This window comes from Bidens hawaiensis, unplaced genomic scaffold (assembly GCF_021521415.1).
Source record: "Bidens hawaiensis isolate Kalapana, Puna unplaced genomic scaffold, B.hawaiensis_p1.1 tig00003781_1, whole genome shotgun sequence".
Classification (NCBI taxonomy): domain Eukaryota; kingdom Viridiplantae; phylum Streptophyta; class Magnoliopsida; order Asterales; family Asteraceae; genus Bidens; species Bidens hawaiensis.
This window is the reverse complement of record NW_027491218.1, coordinates 2154941-2171669: the sequence shown is the minus strand read 5'-3', so window position 1 is coordinate 2171669 and position 16729 is coordinate 2154941. Positions and strand designations below refer to the sequence as shown.

Here is a 16729-nt window from a genome sequence, read left to right as displayed (position 1 = left end):
CACCGTGAGCTCGTCACTGAGAAGGGGGGGGGGTTCCTCCTTGTGACCACCCTCCGGCGTGAGAATCAGACTAGATTGCTCTTTAAATATAAAAGTATATTAAGAGATTGCTAGAGCAGATATCAGGTATAATATGATGATAATGTGATAAGATATGATAAGATGAGAAGGTCATACCATTTGTGGTATTTATAGCCGAAGGTAGGTTTCCAAGGAGGTATGGCCGGCTGCAACAGTGTTCCTGTTCCACCAACAGTAGCCTACGCACGTGCCCTGCTGGTAGTTGGTGGGTAGGTAGCGGCTGATAGTGACCAGGCCTGCTGTATACTATTCCTTTTCCACCAACTTCCGGCTACGCACGTGGTATGACAAGAGTTGGTGAGTAGGCAGCGGCTAATAGTGACATACAGTGTAGGAGCATGCTGCTCGCCATACTGTTGTCCATAAGCTGTCGTATCTTTAGTCAGATCTTTTTCCCATACCTCGTCAGGTACAGTACAGAAGATCTTCCCGTATCATACGGACTGGCTTATTTGGGCGGGAGTATTCCCCCTCCCGCCCTTGTGCGGGATTGTTCCCGGCTTCGCTCATTCCTTCAGGTGACATTGAGTGATTGAGAGATAAGTGCCTTGTGCGTGTAGCCTTGTTGCGCGGGTGGCCTTCCCTGATGGCTTGTATCCGCAGCTGCGGGAACAGGCAGAGTCCTTCACCATTGGGAGGCATTTCCTGCGGGAACAGCTTGCGTACTGCGCATAAGGACGTCACGTCTCTGAGCATGGTTGGTCCTGTGGATCCAGTTGGTTTCTGCGCAGACGTCCCTGTTTAAGGTGAGTCTTGCGGGTCCAACTGGGCTCTGCTGGGACCTACCTCTTCAAGTCCCCCCAGTCCAATGTTCTCTTCATGCGTGTTTAATAAAGTGAGGTGAACTTTTGGACTTAAGCAAAGGGTTTTGAAAAGGGTTTTTTAAGGTTTTCCATGGGGATTCCTCCCGCGGAAGTCCTTGTCACTTGCAGAAATTCCCGAGTTTCCTGCTTGGTCTTTGGGTATGATGCGGGTAGGTCTGTAACCTCCTCGCGAGTCAGGAGCGTTGAGTCCCACTTGTGTGGACTCTCCATGAGGTTTTGGTAGTTTTGAACATAGTGATCAATTATGTTAAAACCACCAATTCCATCCTGGAGCTTCAAACAACGTAGTTCTCGACGTTCCCGCTATGCGGGGATGTTATTTCCGTTTCCGCAAGCATTGCCCAGAAGATCCTTCTTGGTTTCAATTCCCAGCGGAGCGCTAGGTATGTGAAGGGTTTTGCCTTAACACTGTACCAGCGCTCGTCTTACGGTTACTTTACTTCCAAGCTATTCCTGGCGTCAATTCCCTACGGGTGCTAGGTATGTGAAGGGTTTTGCCTTTACACTGTACCCGCATCCGTCTTATAGTTACTTGGTTGCCGAGGAATATTTGGCTTCAATTCCCTGCGGGTGCTAGGTATGTGAAGGGTTTTGCCTTTACACTGTATCCGCATCCGTCTTACGGTTACTTGTTTGCCAAGGTTTTGCTTGGCTTCAATTCCCTGCGGGTGCTAGGTGCGTGAAGGGTTTTGCCTTTACACTGTACCCGCATCCGTCTTACGGTTACTTGTTTGCCAAGGAATATTTGGCTTCAATTCCCTGCGGGTGCTAGGTGCGTGAAGGGTTTTGCCTTTACACTGTACCCGCATCCGTCTTACGGTTACTTGTTTGCCAAGGTAAGGGGTATTTTCCCGCTTACTTTTTAATATTTTTAAATTTTGAATTTTTGAAATTTGAAAGGTTGGTGGAAAGATAGGAACAGTCCAAACCTCTGAAATGTCGTGCGACGGTTTCTTCTGACTGTGTCAGGAAGTGCAGGAAGTTATGGTGACGTGACATTATATGGTCATTCCAGACGCTTTTTCAGGCGCGTGGGCGCGATTTTTCGGGCGCGTGGCCGCGAAATTACTGGCACACGTCCTTTCAACAGCTGTTTCCAGCTTGCTTTTTGCCACGTGTCATAGTTTCATTGCACCTTCGATTTCTCTCTCCTCCGCATTAAATTCACCGTATTAATTGCGATTACTATATAAAGGGGGAGAGGGTTCTTTGTAATCCACACTTTCACCCTTCTCTTCTTCTTCTTAGCGATTTCCGGCAAATACTCCCCTTTTCAGGCAAGCATTTTCCCGAAATCGTTTTCTTCTCTCTACAATATGTCTTCCCATGATGCTGAAGCTATAGCCGACGATAGGAGTACTGCTGGCGAGTGCCAGTGTGCTCTACCTGTCGATCAGTACCAGTATGTCGTCAGGAAATTCATGCTTGAGTCTCTTGAGCCTGAGTTTCCTGAACCCCACCAGACTGTGTACGATGCCCCCAGTGGCAAGATCGGGGCATATGCTGCATTCTTTGTTTATGGGAACCTTAGGTTCCCATTGACAAAGTTTGTGTACCTTGTCCTGGAGAGGCACGGTGTGCACCTAACCGAGTTGCATCCGATGGCGATTGCCAAGATCAGGCACTTCGAGTGGGTGTGCCGGATTCTGGGTATTGAGCCCTATGTGGACCGCCTGATGACCTTCTATACCTGGAGGTGCGTCCAGGGGTGGTACACCCTGACAACCCGTATTAAGGGTTTGAAGATCTGCGTGACCGAGCGCAGTCTCCGATAGTGGAAGCGGGAGTTCTTCTACATTTCTGCCCGCGCCATCCCCATTGCCATGAAGTTTAAGAAAGGGACAAGCACTTCCGAGCCTTCACGCTTCCAGCTACCAGGAGGCGGAATGGTTCGCAAAGATATCCCGGGTCCAATCTCCGGTTTACCGGTTTGCGGAGTCCGGGATGGTGATGCTGGGGATGAGCCGGGTATGGAAGGATGCGTCCCGGTTTCCCATCCTTCTCGAATACGGTTTGAACTCTATTCCTTATGGTATGTCTTGTCTTTCTTGCTGATTTGAGTTTGTCTTCTAACTGTTTCTTTTCTCAGAGGGGAACGATTTGGAGTCGCTCCTGTACCCGCGGGAAGCTGACGGTCCCGTGCGGGTGGGCACTCGTGCTCTAGACGAGAACGAGTTGCCCATCCTGGAGCAAACGGCGGATCGGTTTGTGGAGGTCTATCCGCTGGGCCACGAGATCCTGAGCCAACGGCGGCCAGGTAAGGCGATACTCTATCCTCAACCCCTCAATGCTGTACCCGCTGCCGGAATTCCTGACATCCTGTCTTCTTCTGAGGAATCCGCAGATGGTCCTCCGCTGGTGCAGAAGAGGAAGGCTGCCGGCGGGAAAAGGGAAGGAGAAGGTGGCCTCCACAGCTGATCCGGTGCTCCTATCTGACACCGAGTCAGATAGTGAAGAGGTGGCGGGGAACCCCGGTGGTGAGAAGACTACTGTTCCGGAGGCTACGACTGTTACCTCCGGAGAACCATTGACGACGACGGTGACCGGCATTAAGAGACCGGCTCCATCGGGCTCGTCCCCGCCCGTCCGTACGTTCAGGCTCAAGAAAAACCGTAAGTACAAACATCCTTGTTTTTGTAGATTTATCATACTTCATAAATTTATTGTTAACACTTATCTTCTTGTGCAGGCGTGGATGTTGACGCATTCCAGGGTGGAGCGCAGAGGAGTACCTCTCCGCCGATGACGGTAGGCTTGGTCAGCCTACCTGAGGCGTCGACCCAGGCGCCTGCGCCTGCTCCCGCTGGTTCAGTTGCTCACTCTGAGCCGACTGTTCCAGCCGAGTTGACGTCACTGCCGGCCGTGAGTGCGATTTTTACAGCGTCCTTCACCGAGCCGGCGGTTACGATTGCTGCGGATTCTGCGGCAGCGACTGCGGCGGCTGCCACCATGCCCCCTCCACCGGCACCGACGGCCGGCCCATCAAGTACGCATGGGAGTACTCGCCAATCTTTGCCACCTTCCCATCTGCCTGACCTTTTGGATGGGTTTCCTTTGGGTTCAGGTGATGGGTTCGGCGGCTATTGGCCTGTTATAGACCCTACAGGTGCGTAGGGTTCCTTTGGCCTTTTTCACTTATTTTTTATCATCTTTTCCTAACTGCTTTTTTGTTTTTTGCAGTGTCGGATTCCAATGAAGTGTATGTTCCGCGATGGAACATACGCCGAGGAACAACCCTTCGTACCCCTGTGGAGTGTGTGGAATGGGCTCGCCACGCTGCTCCCCATGGTGCGTTGGGGGAAGCCATGGCTAGCTACCAGGAGGGTAGGCTAACCAATGAGCTTCGGGTTCTCCAGGCCCGGATGCAGCCGCGCGTCGAGCTGCTTTGTCGTGAAAACGACAAGTTAAAAGCAGCTCGCGCCAAGGAAGTATCTCAAGCGCGGGCTCTTCGGGAGGAGAACCAAAAGTTGGCCGCATCTGCTGCGGAGAAGGAGAAGGCCTTCAAGGCTCTCGAGGTTGAGGTTCAAGCGCGACTCGAGGCCCGCTCCAAGGCTGCCCAAGCTGTTAACGAACAGCTTCGGCTGGCTAAGGAGACTGCGAGGAACGCAACCGAGAGGGCCACCAAGGCTGAAGCCGTTGCTGAGCCTTTACGCGTGGAGAACGAGGAGCTCAAGGCCAAATTGGAGGCTCTCCAACGTGCTCATGATGCCTTGGCGATGGAAGATGCCAAGAAGCTCCAAGAGATCCTGGACCAGAGGGGCGTGCTTGATCACACCGAGCGGAAGCTTAAGGGCGTTGAAGAGGCTGCTGCAAAGGAAGTGCTACTTGCCAACCTTAACAAAAGCGAAGCCGAACGCGCCCGCACCCAAGCTCAAGCCGCCCTCCAAGAAGCTCTGGTTGCCAAGGAATGGCTTCTTCGAGAAGCGTTGCCTCAGGTATGTTTAGCTTTACGTCTTCACGCTTTCCTTTGTACATAGAAAAGGTGTTTAACACTTGTATATTTTCTTTTGTAGGTTGTGCATCGGGTCTTCTCGGAGACATCCTACGACGATGCTATGAGCGCAGCCCTCAACGCTTCTCACGAGGATGGGGAACGGGCCGGCTTCCTGCTTGGTCTAGGGTTCGTTGAGAAAGGCTTCCCGCCTTCCAACTTCCCTTTGTACAATGTTGATACTGAAGCCATATATGACCAAGCAGTAAATCAATACGCCGCCTTCCCGCATCCAGTGGTGGAGAAGGTGAACCAAGTAGCTGCTGCTGATGATGGGTTAGCTATCCTTAAAGCCTTCCTCGAACCGCCCCGTTCTTCTGATGGAGCGGGTCCAAGTGGAAGCGGCCCTGAAGCTTGATCCTGAAGATCCCTTCCCATTGCTAGGATAGTCTTGTACAGATGTATTTATTTTCTTTTCGTAGGCGGGTAGTTACCTGGCCATTCTTGTAATAATTCGTTTGTGAAATATTAATCTTTTTGCGTATAAGATTGTTATTTCCTTCTTTGGGTTTCTTGCTTTATAAACTTATGACTTGCATACTTAGTTTAAATTAACAATTTTCCAAGTGTAGAATAAGTTAACCTGTTGAACGTGGTTGATAATGGGTTAAAGTTTTGCTTCCTCTTTCGTGATTGTGCGGGTAGAACCGTCACTTGCACTTAGTAGGATGGCTAAACTTTAACCTTCATCTGACCTGCGTGTAGGTTTTCCTCATCTTTTGAGGATAAGTTAACCTTTGAACGTGGTTGATAATAGGTGTGAAGTTTTGCTTCCTCTTTCGTGATTGTGCGGGTAGAACCGTCACTTGCACTTAGTAGGATGGCTAAACTTTAACCTTCATCTGACCTGCGTGTAGGTTTTCCTCATCTTTTGAGGATAAGTTAAACTTTGAACGTGGTTGATAATAGGTGTGAAGTTTTGCTTCCTCTTTCGTGATTGTGCGGGTAGAACCGTCACTTGCACTTAGTAGGATGGCTAAACTTTAACCTTCATCTGACCTGCGTGTAGGTTTTCCTCATCCTTTTTAGAATTTTGTTTTGGACCGTTCGACGCGCGGTTGTCAATAGGTTAGTGCAATTTCCTTTCATGATTCATGCGGATAGACCGGCACTTTCATTTAGTGGGATAATTGAACTCTTCCCCTTCAACTGACCTGCGTGAAGGTTTGTCACGTTATTGGGTTTGTGCGGGTAGGACCGCCTTCCCACGCAACGAATTCACGTAATGTGAATGCCGTCACCATTGTTGCATAGTTTAACCGTTCGACGCGCGGTTGTTGATAGGTCATTGTTCAGTTTCCTCATTATGATTCGTGCGGATAGACCGACACTTTTATTTTTGGGTGCTGAATTTTTCCCCTTCAACTGACCTGCGTGAAGGTTTTGTCACGTTATTGGGTTTGTGCGGGTAGGACCGCCTTCCCACGCAACGACTTCACGTAATGTGAATGCCGTCACCAGTGTTCAGAAAAGTATTGAATGTAAAATCATCAGCTTCGATGTTCTAAAGAGAATCATTTCCATTAGAAGTGGCTCTTGGCTTTTTCTTTACAAATTGGAATTGATTTACATGCAAACTGTGTAAATGAGCTCCCTTCCATATTGTTGGGATGGGAGTGCCATCGAGCCGATACGCACCTGGTTCGGGATCTCGTTCTTTACGCAGCATGTAGTCTCGACATTGAAGCTGGAATTTTTATTCGTGTTTTCCCCAGCTGGGGTTCTACATGCACCCGCCTGCTCAGCCTTTATTGCGCCACGAGGTGCGCGAGCGTCCCATCTCTGACAAATGCTTCGACCATGTCTTTTACGTCTATGCATTCTTCAGTGTTGTGGCCTTTTGTCTTGTGAAAGTCACAGTATTTGCTCCGATCAGCATCGTGACGATGTCGGATTATTGGAGGCTTTGGCCACGGGAGCTCTTCAGTGGCGAATATCTCAGTGACGCTTTTGGTGAGTGGCGTCCATCTGGAGTTTCGGTGCGGCTGTACATTATCCCTTCCGCCCAATCGATGTTGCAAGCCAGATGAGGTGTCAAAGTTTACCCTTGACTGCCAAATGCCTAGCTTCCGCTTTTTATTTAGTCGGGCGGTGAGGACGTTGTCTTCTCTCGTCTTCTGGGTGTAGAGGTTTGTGCTCTGTGGGAGATCTCTACCCAGTTGCTTCTCCGTTTCCGCATAGCGTTTTGCTGCTGTCATGATGGCATCCCATGTGGATGGCATGCCATCTTTACCCGTTAGGGTGCGGATGAGCTCTGGGTCATGCGCGCCCTGGATGAAGGCAGCGCGAACAAGATCTTCGCTGATATTGCCCAAACTTAGCTTCTTTGAGTTGAAGCGAGTGATGAAGTTTGGCAGAGATTCATCTTCTTCTCGTATGCATTTGAGGATTGTTCATTGCTCCTCGGTATACTTCCGTTGCTGGCTGAAGTGTTGGCTAAACTTCTGCTGGAAGTCTGCCCAGTCGTAGATGTGGTTGACCGGTAGACGATCAAACCAAGCTCTAGCAGCCCCAACAAGCGTCATTTGGAACATGTAGCACCACGTGGGTTCCGTCCAATTGCTGACGGTTGCCCCCGCTATGAACCTGTTCAAATGATCGTCTGGATCAGATATACCGTCATATGTGCCTATGTTAGGCATTTGTTTGGCACTCTTTGGGGCGATTGCTTCCGCAATGTCCCTTGCAAATTTGGACGTTCCTGCATTTGCAACGTTTGGTCTGAACGTTTTGGAGAAGTCTCGTGGACTTCCACCTGTGCTTTTTGGTTTGAAGGCTTGTCCAAAATGCCTTTTCGGTTGGGATTCCATTTCCTTACGCTTCCCTTTTGCCCTATGGCGAGGGTTCGCGTCGGAGTCGGATTCCTCCGAGTCATCCTCCCAGTATTCGAATTCGTCGGCCTGTTGTACGGAACGCAAGCGTTCGTCCAACTCAGCCTATAATTCCTTTTGTCGTGCCTCCGCCCATGCCTTAACTTCATTGAGAGTTTGGCGGGGGAATCTTCGTTTCTCAAACTGGGTATCAGTGGATCCCAGTAGGCGATCATTTACTGCACTTGCCCCAGCATGAGTAACTGGGGTAGTGTTCGTAAAATTTACTTCACTTGCCCCGGCTTGGGTAACCGGGGTAGTGTTTGTAAAGACTGTGTTACCGGTATTACCCCCAGTAGCTGGGGTTGTGGTTACCGGAATTTCTCTAACCATCTTTGTAGAAGTTTGAAAAAACTGGAGAAAAAATGTAGTTCTAGCTTTATGCACGGATGGCGCCAATGAAGAAACACTAACCGGACCCCGGGCAGATTACGAGTAACCTGGGGGTTAGAGAGATGTTTCCCACGAGGGGTTAGACCCAGAGAAGATGGTTCTTCTGATAACCTGCAAAACAGACACCGTGAGCTCGTCACTGAGAAGGGGGGGGTTCCTCCTTGTGACCACCCTCCGGCGTGAGAATCAGATTAGATTGCTCTTTAAATATAAAAGTATATTAAGAGATTGCTAGAGCAGATATCAGGTATAATATGATGATAATGTGATAAGATATGATAAGATGAGATGGTCATACCATTTGTGGTATTTATAGCCAAAGGTAGGTTTCCAAGGAGGTATGGCCGGCTGCAACAGTGTTCCTGTTCCACCAACAGTAGCCTACGCACGTGCCCTGCTGGTAGTTGGTGGGTAGGTAGCGGCTGATAGTGACCAGGCCTGCTGTATACTATTCCTTTTCCACCAACTGCCGGCTACGCACGTGGTATGACAAGAGTTGGTGAGTAGGCAGCGGCTAATAGTGACATACAGTGTAGGAGCATGCTGCTCGCCATACTGTTGTCCATAAGCTGTCGTATCTTTAGTCAGATCTTTTTCCCATACCTCGTCAGGTACAGTACAGAAGATCTTCCCGTATCATACGGACTGGCTTATTTGGGCGGGAGTATTCCCCCTCCCGCCCTTGTGCGGGATTGTTCCCGGCTTCGCTCATTCCTTCAGGTGACACTGAGTGATTGAGAGCTAAGTGACTTGTGCGTGTAGCCTTGCTGCGCGGGTGGCCTTCCCTGATGGCTTGTATCCGCAGCTGCGGGAACAGGCAGAGTCCTTCACCATTGGGAGGCATTTCCTGCGGGAACAGCTTGCGTACTGCGCATAAGGACGTCACGTCTCTGAGCATGGTTGGTCCTGCGGATCCAGTTGGTTTCTGCGCAGACGTCCCTGTTTAAGGTGAGTCTTGCGGGTCCAACTGGGCTCTGCTGGGACCTACCTCTTCAGATACACATATAATCATTAAAGTTGATTGGATTGAGTTAACAAAGGTACCACGTTGTTTGTTCTAATATAGTTAAATTAATAGAAAACCAGGACAGATAATTATATGTGTACACGTGTATATAATATTAAAAAAAATAAAATTTCATAGTCATAAAATTGATTTAAGTGATCAACTTTATATTTTTAACAAAGGTACCACCAACACAACCGTCGCCGGCACAACTACAACCTCCACCACCACACCCCTCATCTCCAAAATCAAATCCGACACAACCAAACTCGGCCACCACCACACCCCTCGCCTTCCCGTCGTCTTCCCCCATTTCTCCTGTGTTCATATTTGGAAGAACCCAACTGCAGTTCTTCATTATGAGACTCAAATTCAACAAAATTAGGAGTTTTTTTTTTTGTTGATGAAGGTGCAGATCCATGTAGAAACCATTGATTTGGGTGGAATTGGGGTTTATGGATGTTTTGGGGGGAGGTGGTGATGTTTAAATTTAAGGATTTGGGTTATGAATATACAGAGGTGGAATGTGATTAAAGAAAAAGAGAAAATAAATAAAATAATGGAATTACCAGTTTACCCCTGATTTAACGGATAAAAATAAATGGGGTTAGAAAAAAGTATTAAAATTGCAAGTTTTAGAAAACTGAGGTAGCCATTTATAATAAATTCAAAAATAATACTAAAGTTACGTAATCGAACAAACCACAGGAATCAAAATGACACTTAACTCTATTTCTCTATTTAAATATAGTAGACACTTTGTCAAATCTGTTTTTGTCATGCATCTATTTTTCAGGCCTATTTTATTTACTTTAAAAGTTGGTCATATGTTACACAAGCTTTATGATGATACAAATAGATAAGCAAATTATTTAGCACATCTTGATGATATGGATATAATTTGTTGTGAGAATAGTCACTAACATAAAGTTATACCAATAAATGTTACTTTAATTTCTCATATTAAAAAGCTATAACTCCAAATTTAGTACCAATCTTTAAATCTTCTACCTTTAAATAACTATTCAACCTTTGCTTTTTTACAACTTTAGTGAAAGGGATTTGTTACTGTGAAAATGAAAGACATTTGGCAACAACCTTTAAACGTATGATTATTTTTTCTTTTAATCATGATGATTTTACATAAAAACAATATTATAGAGCTATATGGTTGTTTCAACTTTCAAAATATCAGATGAATCATTTGAGTTGCTTTACAACACGTGAACAGGAAACACGACGTCTTGCGGGTTCATTTCATATGGGTTGGGCTGTCAATGGATGTGCCGGTAAGTTTTTTTTAAAATTTGATTGAATTTTCACTTAAACTGACAAACTGATAGACCGGATCATACCAAAGTTATAGAGGTGAATTTTTTTTTAAACTACTATGTAATTTTTATTAATAACATCCAAACGATTTATAATGAAGTGGCAGGTAAGCGGGCAACAAGCTGCGTCGCAACCCCCTTTTGGATAGCAAACCCAATCCTACTAAAAACAAAGTTTCGATTCTTATGGGCCGATACGTTACTATGCGCAACTTTCTCAACCCTATTCAAAAGATCCACGGCATCCGGAGCTAAGAAACCAAAAGTGTCAAAGGCGAGGGGGATAAACACGTGTTGATTCTCCAAACAAGCTCTCTCGTGTTTAGCAACCTTGTCCGATGTCGCCTTCAATGCTGCTTGGCCTGCTACAAACCCATTGTCCCTAATCCCAACAAGAGGAGACACTCATGTGAGGTCGACACAAGCGTGTTTTCCTCCTGCCTACCCAAAAACAAGAATATCGGCCGGTCGTAATGTAGATCTTCCTTCTTGAGGATCCGTAAGAAAGTTTACGGGGGCTTCCTTTTTAGCCGAAATTCCGGCTCGTGTAAGAACATCGCATAGAACATCCCTCACCAAATCATGCCTGTACTTAAACCCAGGCAACTCTTTTCAATGAACCGCATGCTCGCCAAAGGAATCCAAACAAACCTTACGGCAAACCGAGCACGGCTCATCTACCGGAAACAAAGGGATCATTAACCGATACTTCAGGATGGCCGGTACTCCAAAGCCGACATATGTTGGCTCAATCCTTCAATAGGGAGAACACTTAAGAAATCTTGAACCCGAGGAGCCCGAAGACACTCAAACACCGCTTTCTGACAAGGGGATAAATCAAACTTCATTTCCAAACTCTTGATGATTCCACTATAAAGGGCACTCGCTAAAGCATGTTGGGCTTTAGGGGGGCGGTGTCTTTATTAGAGAAAGCGCTAATATCAAAATCGGGAAGTGAAATGTGTAGCTGATCTATCGCACTCCCATAATCGGAGTCAACCCCATCAATACCACAACCTCGAAGAATGTGGTCTTGCAATTCCCAAGATTGCGCCCTCGAGGCCACAAACGCATAAGTAGAAACGTCTGAAGCTGAACATAAACCCAAACCTCCAAAACGAGTCGGAAGTGATGCCAACCTCCATTGAAAATCTCCGAAGAAGGCACCACCACAAACCACGATGTCCTCAATCGCCCCCCGAAGGCCATTGTCAAACACAGAAACGGCTTCCCCTACATACATAGGTTGGCATGTTTGGAGACCGAACAACAACTTTCCAACTCCCATACATGATCGGAGCAAAAAGAGCTCGCATTGAGGGTCCTGCAAATGCGGGAGATAGCTCATCAACTCCACAGCTCGCGAAGCCCTTTTCATAGCAAGTTCACTAATGAACCCGACATCCCGGATAACAGCTCCCCCGAGGAGTTTCACACCTAGCACCGGTCTTCCAATCTCACAGGGAAACACCCCATCCTGCACCTTAACCCCATTGCACGACAGCCAAAATACTTCGGTTTTCTTAATATTAAGTTCAAGGCCTAGGCGGGGACCCTCCAACATGATAATATCTAAAGCTTTAGCAACCTCTTTAGAGTCCCCAATAATTGTTCCATCATCTAGGAACCAAGCATGAAAGAGAAGCTTACAGGAACTCTGGACTAGATGAATAAGTGGGTGCAGAACTAAGGCGAAAAGAAGAGGTCCCAAAGGGTCCCCCTACTGAACCCCAGTGGTGGACCAAATGTAGCCATCCCCCACATATAGCCTGGCCGGTTGCCCATATAAAAAGTTTACCCATAAGGAAATAGATGGGCATCGGGCCCGAACCTCATTCAGAAGGGCAGTCATATCCACCAAGTTGAAGGCATTACAAAAATCAATAGTAAGCATAGCCAACGACCCATCAGAATGGAACTTACTTAAAAACTTGTTCGCGCTATGAAGAACGGCCTCTGCACCACTAGGGACTCCCACCCCAAACTGAAAGTCGCACAGGTATTTAGTAATGTCTTTCCCAACACTCCTCATAGCCACCTTAGAGATCAACCTTCTCCAAATGGCACCTACAGCAATGGGTCTAATCCCATTGTCCGGTTTGAGCAATGGTGTGAGAGGAGCTGATGCAATGAACTCTGCCAAAACCCTTGGGCATCTCCTGTAACAACGTGAAAATTTCGAGTTCAAAGTATCAACTTTCCAAAGTCTAAGGGCTAAAATTGCCAAAATCCAAACTTGATGGTTAAAAATGAAAATTATGTTTTCCTGACCCATCGCGCTACGCGACGAGTCAAAAGAGATACCCATCGCGTACCGCGATGGGGTGTCTGACAATGTGTGACACGTGTGCCACGTGGCTCACGGTGGCACTATGTGCTGCCACGTGGAGCGGCGCCTGCCATGTGTCAACACGTGGCAGGTCTACGCTGTGACTCAGCTGACCTATATCGCGGTACGCGATAGGTCAGCCCAGGGACCCATCGCGTACTGCGATGGGGACCAAAATTTTGTCTATAAATAGCAAGGTCCGGGTGTCATTCTTGGCATCCCACAACTCAGCTCTCTTACCTCTCTCTAGCCTCTCACTAAAACCCGACAATCATATTAACAATCCGTCTCGATAAACGTGTCCCGATCCTTCGATTGTATACCAACGTTTCCTCAAAGTTGTGCCACCCTCCACCCACATACAACCAAGATGATGTTTGTTCCCGAAGTTCATGCCAACGAGTGTTGAAGATTTGGTGTACCTCGATTTGCGTGTCGAGAAAAGAAAAGCGGCGTCAGAGTGCTGCTCAAGTCTCTAGAGTTTCGATACGCCACTAAGGTTAGGCGTAATAATGAATACAATATAATTCAATATTATATTCAAGGCTTAAGCCTTAAGTCGAGGTTATACTCGATACCTCGGTAAAAGAACAGAAAACATAATAAAGAAATGAATGAAAGAATGAGCATTAATTATTATGGTTGCATATATATGTGTGTAAGTATATATGTATATATTCTTTGTTATGAAAATATTATTTAATGAATAAAGAGTATTCTTAAATAATAAAAGAAAAAAATTACGTTTCTTAGAGAAGAAGAAACGTCGGGTTTTTATAAACTAAAGGTTTATAATTTACTTTTAAACTAAAGGTTTTTAAGTAAAAGAAAATGAACTAAAGGTTCATCGAGGATTGAGATAAAGACTAAAGGTCTTAAGCCGGATCGTGTATCCGACTAACAAATATTTATACTCGTACTATAGGTGCGAGATAAAGAAGGGAAAGACCGTTGGACGGTGAGTGAAGCTGATCCTAAAGAGATAAGGTGAATACGCCCCCAAACTTTTAAACTTGTTTTCAAATGAGTCAAATTTGTTATATGAAATTGTTTACAAGGAACTATGTGTTCCTAAAACCGTTATAACTATGGGTATAAACCTAGCCCTCAGGCTGTGGTATACGTATGTCTGGATCCTTACATAGGTGGTACTATGCGATGTATGGGCATGATCGCACCACCCTTGGTCGTAGGACGCTCTCCTGCAGGGAGTACGACCTTATGTGTATATTTACAAGTACTTAACTAAGTCGAACACTGCGGTGTTTGCTGAGGTGACCTAGAGTAGAGGCTCTAGCTTATAATGTGTTATTTGACTTTATTATTCCTAAGCCACGTTGGGCCGAGGCAGGCGTAGTCTCAAGCGGTAATAAAGTGAAAGAAGTTATTTTGCGTCAGCGTGTTCACCAGTATTCGTTGCTGACGTATTTTCTTACAGTTTGTAGGTGAACAAGTTTAGCACTTGGAATGACGAAGTGCTTATATATCCGATGGCTCGGATTTTATTTTGTATAAACATAAATGGTGGTTTGTAAACATAAACAAGTAATCTTTTGTTAACAACTCTAAACGGGTGTTTTATAATCCCGTCTTTGAATGTATATATAAAAGTTATGTTTTGATCCTTGAAGTTTTATAAGTCTTCCGCAAACTAACGCAACTCTGATTTATTTACAATTACGATACCAACTGTTGGGTCACGCTCCTAGGCCTAAGATGGGGGTGTGACATCTCCCCCCCCCCCCCAAACATAAACTAACCATTGTAGTAGTAGCCTTTAGTAACCCAACAGCGATCGGCGACCCCTCTCCACAAAATGCATCCAAAATATGTTGTGCCCTCAATCCATCTCGTCCGCATGACGTCCCTTTAGGGAAGGATTTAATGCATCCAAGCACACAATCCTCATCAACAACAAGGGGAGGCTCAGAAAGCAATGAATCAGGCATAACCGGCGGGGGCAAATTGGGATGCTTAGCCACTAACGCTTTCAAAGTGTCATTGCCGAAAGGTGCAACCCCTGAAGAGCATAATACTTTAATGGCGGCAGTGAAATGCCCGTCCGCCACTTTTCGTAAACATTGTTTCACATTGGCGCATACCGCAACATCATCGTGCTTAGCGAGAGGCTCCTCATGACTCGAGTTCATCCCTATAGGTGTGGCAAAAAGGGATAAAATAAGCGCAACAAAACCATCCTTAGCACCCCAAGTTGTTAGTGCATGTTGAATACTATGACATTGCAAAGACTTTCTATTACCGGACCTGCGCTCCTGACGTTTAGAATGTCTGAAAACACGCAACGTGCACCGCGGTAACAAGAAAAGTTTCACCCACGCCTCAACAGACTCTGGCATAGCAACCACCTTACCCAGAGCCGCAATTAATGCTTGAGCAAATGCCATACGACAACTATGAGGGATGCTCTTAACAGTTGTGATAGGAAGAGAGAAGACGCGGTCAAGGAGAACCTCATCCACTACTATCCATCCCAAGGGAGCAACATCCCTCATAACATGTGGTTTATCAATCCCTACAATAAACTCCTCCACAGCTCCCACACCCTCGTTGTACTTGGTGACTCCATCAGCATGATGGCACGTCCGTTTAAGAGCATTTGGATGCATACACACCCCGCATAGCCACTAGTCCGAGGCCTTTAAAGCGTCCCCAACCGAAATAAATAAATCACAATCCGTGGAAATGGCGTCCCGTAGGGTCCGTTTCCACTCATCCGACGACAAATGAAGTCGTTTGATATGCGAAATCAACCGAGAGATCCCCTTTGACCCCGTCCATCCAGGCAACAATGGAACCCCCTAAAAGGACATGGCCAAACCCCCCCCCCCCCCCCCCGAACCCACACTATTTTCTAGGTTCTTAGACCTAGCACCCTCATCAATTAATCCACCACGAGAAATGATGTCGAACCGACAACCATGTCCACCTCTTATGCCCACCTCCCCCGATGAAACCTCTTGAGCAATTAATGTGTGACATGAGATGCTATCTTATAAAGCGAAAATGTAATGAAAGATTTTCTCATTTTACGCAATGTGGAAAAAGAAATAGTAGAGTTAAATAAACTCAAAAATTGAGTATCGGGTATCAGACTAGGCATGAAACATTGTTTTATAATCACTAGCTATGAGAGTACTGAAAATACCAAAACTCGTCCCATAAGACCATACCCCGTCCATTACCATCCCTAACGTGGTTAACGTAATTTACAAGTTTGGATTCTTTGATCCAATATTAAGCTATTACAAAGAAGTTTACTTATAAGGTATGAGAAATATATAATCATTAAGTTGAATCATTTCATAAACAGCATAATTTACTATGATAGTTTATCTAAAAGTAAAAAATGTTATGTCGTTTACTTTTTACCAATTACACCTTCACAAATTATTAAAACTACTACCAAGTTAAGTCGTTTAATAAAAGTAGTTTACTGGATATTGTAAAAATAAAAACAAATGTAGTATAAAATGAAAACAAGAAATTATCAATTCAGGTGGACGTGCCGGAGTGGTTATCGGGCATGACTAGAAATCATGTGGACTTCGCCCGCGCAGGTTCGAATCCTGCCGTCCACGAATCGTTGTATTTATAATAATACAACAATATTAACATATTAGCAATTTACATCGTTTTTTAGATAATAAAATGCTACATTTAAGACTAGCATGAAATATATAAGAAAAACATAGGAAGGAAAGTTTATAAAATTGTACTTTTTTGAACGATAAAGAATCTCATGTGTAAAAATATTCTTTCGGGGTTACGTCCAAGGTTAACTTCTCGGTCGCCATGAGACTGTACCCCGTGATGCGAGAGGACCGGATGAAATCTGTAAACCCTTGTCCCCTGTCAGAATAATTATACTTCTGGATTTATTATG

General features: G+C 45.8%; 1 non-coding gene across 1 annotated transcript; it reads left to right on the top strand.

Annotated features, from left to right (window-relative positions):
* Positions 1-16342: 16342 nt before the first annotated feature.
* Positions 16343-16424, top strand: TRNAS-AGA (transfer RNA serine (anticodon AGA)). The gene has a single exon. It is a non-coding gene; the product is annotated as a tRNA-Ser (tRNA).
* The last annotated feature ends 305 nt before the right edge of the window (positions 16425-16729 follow it).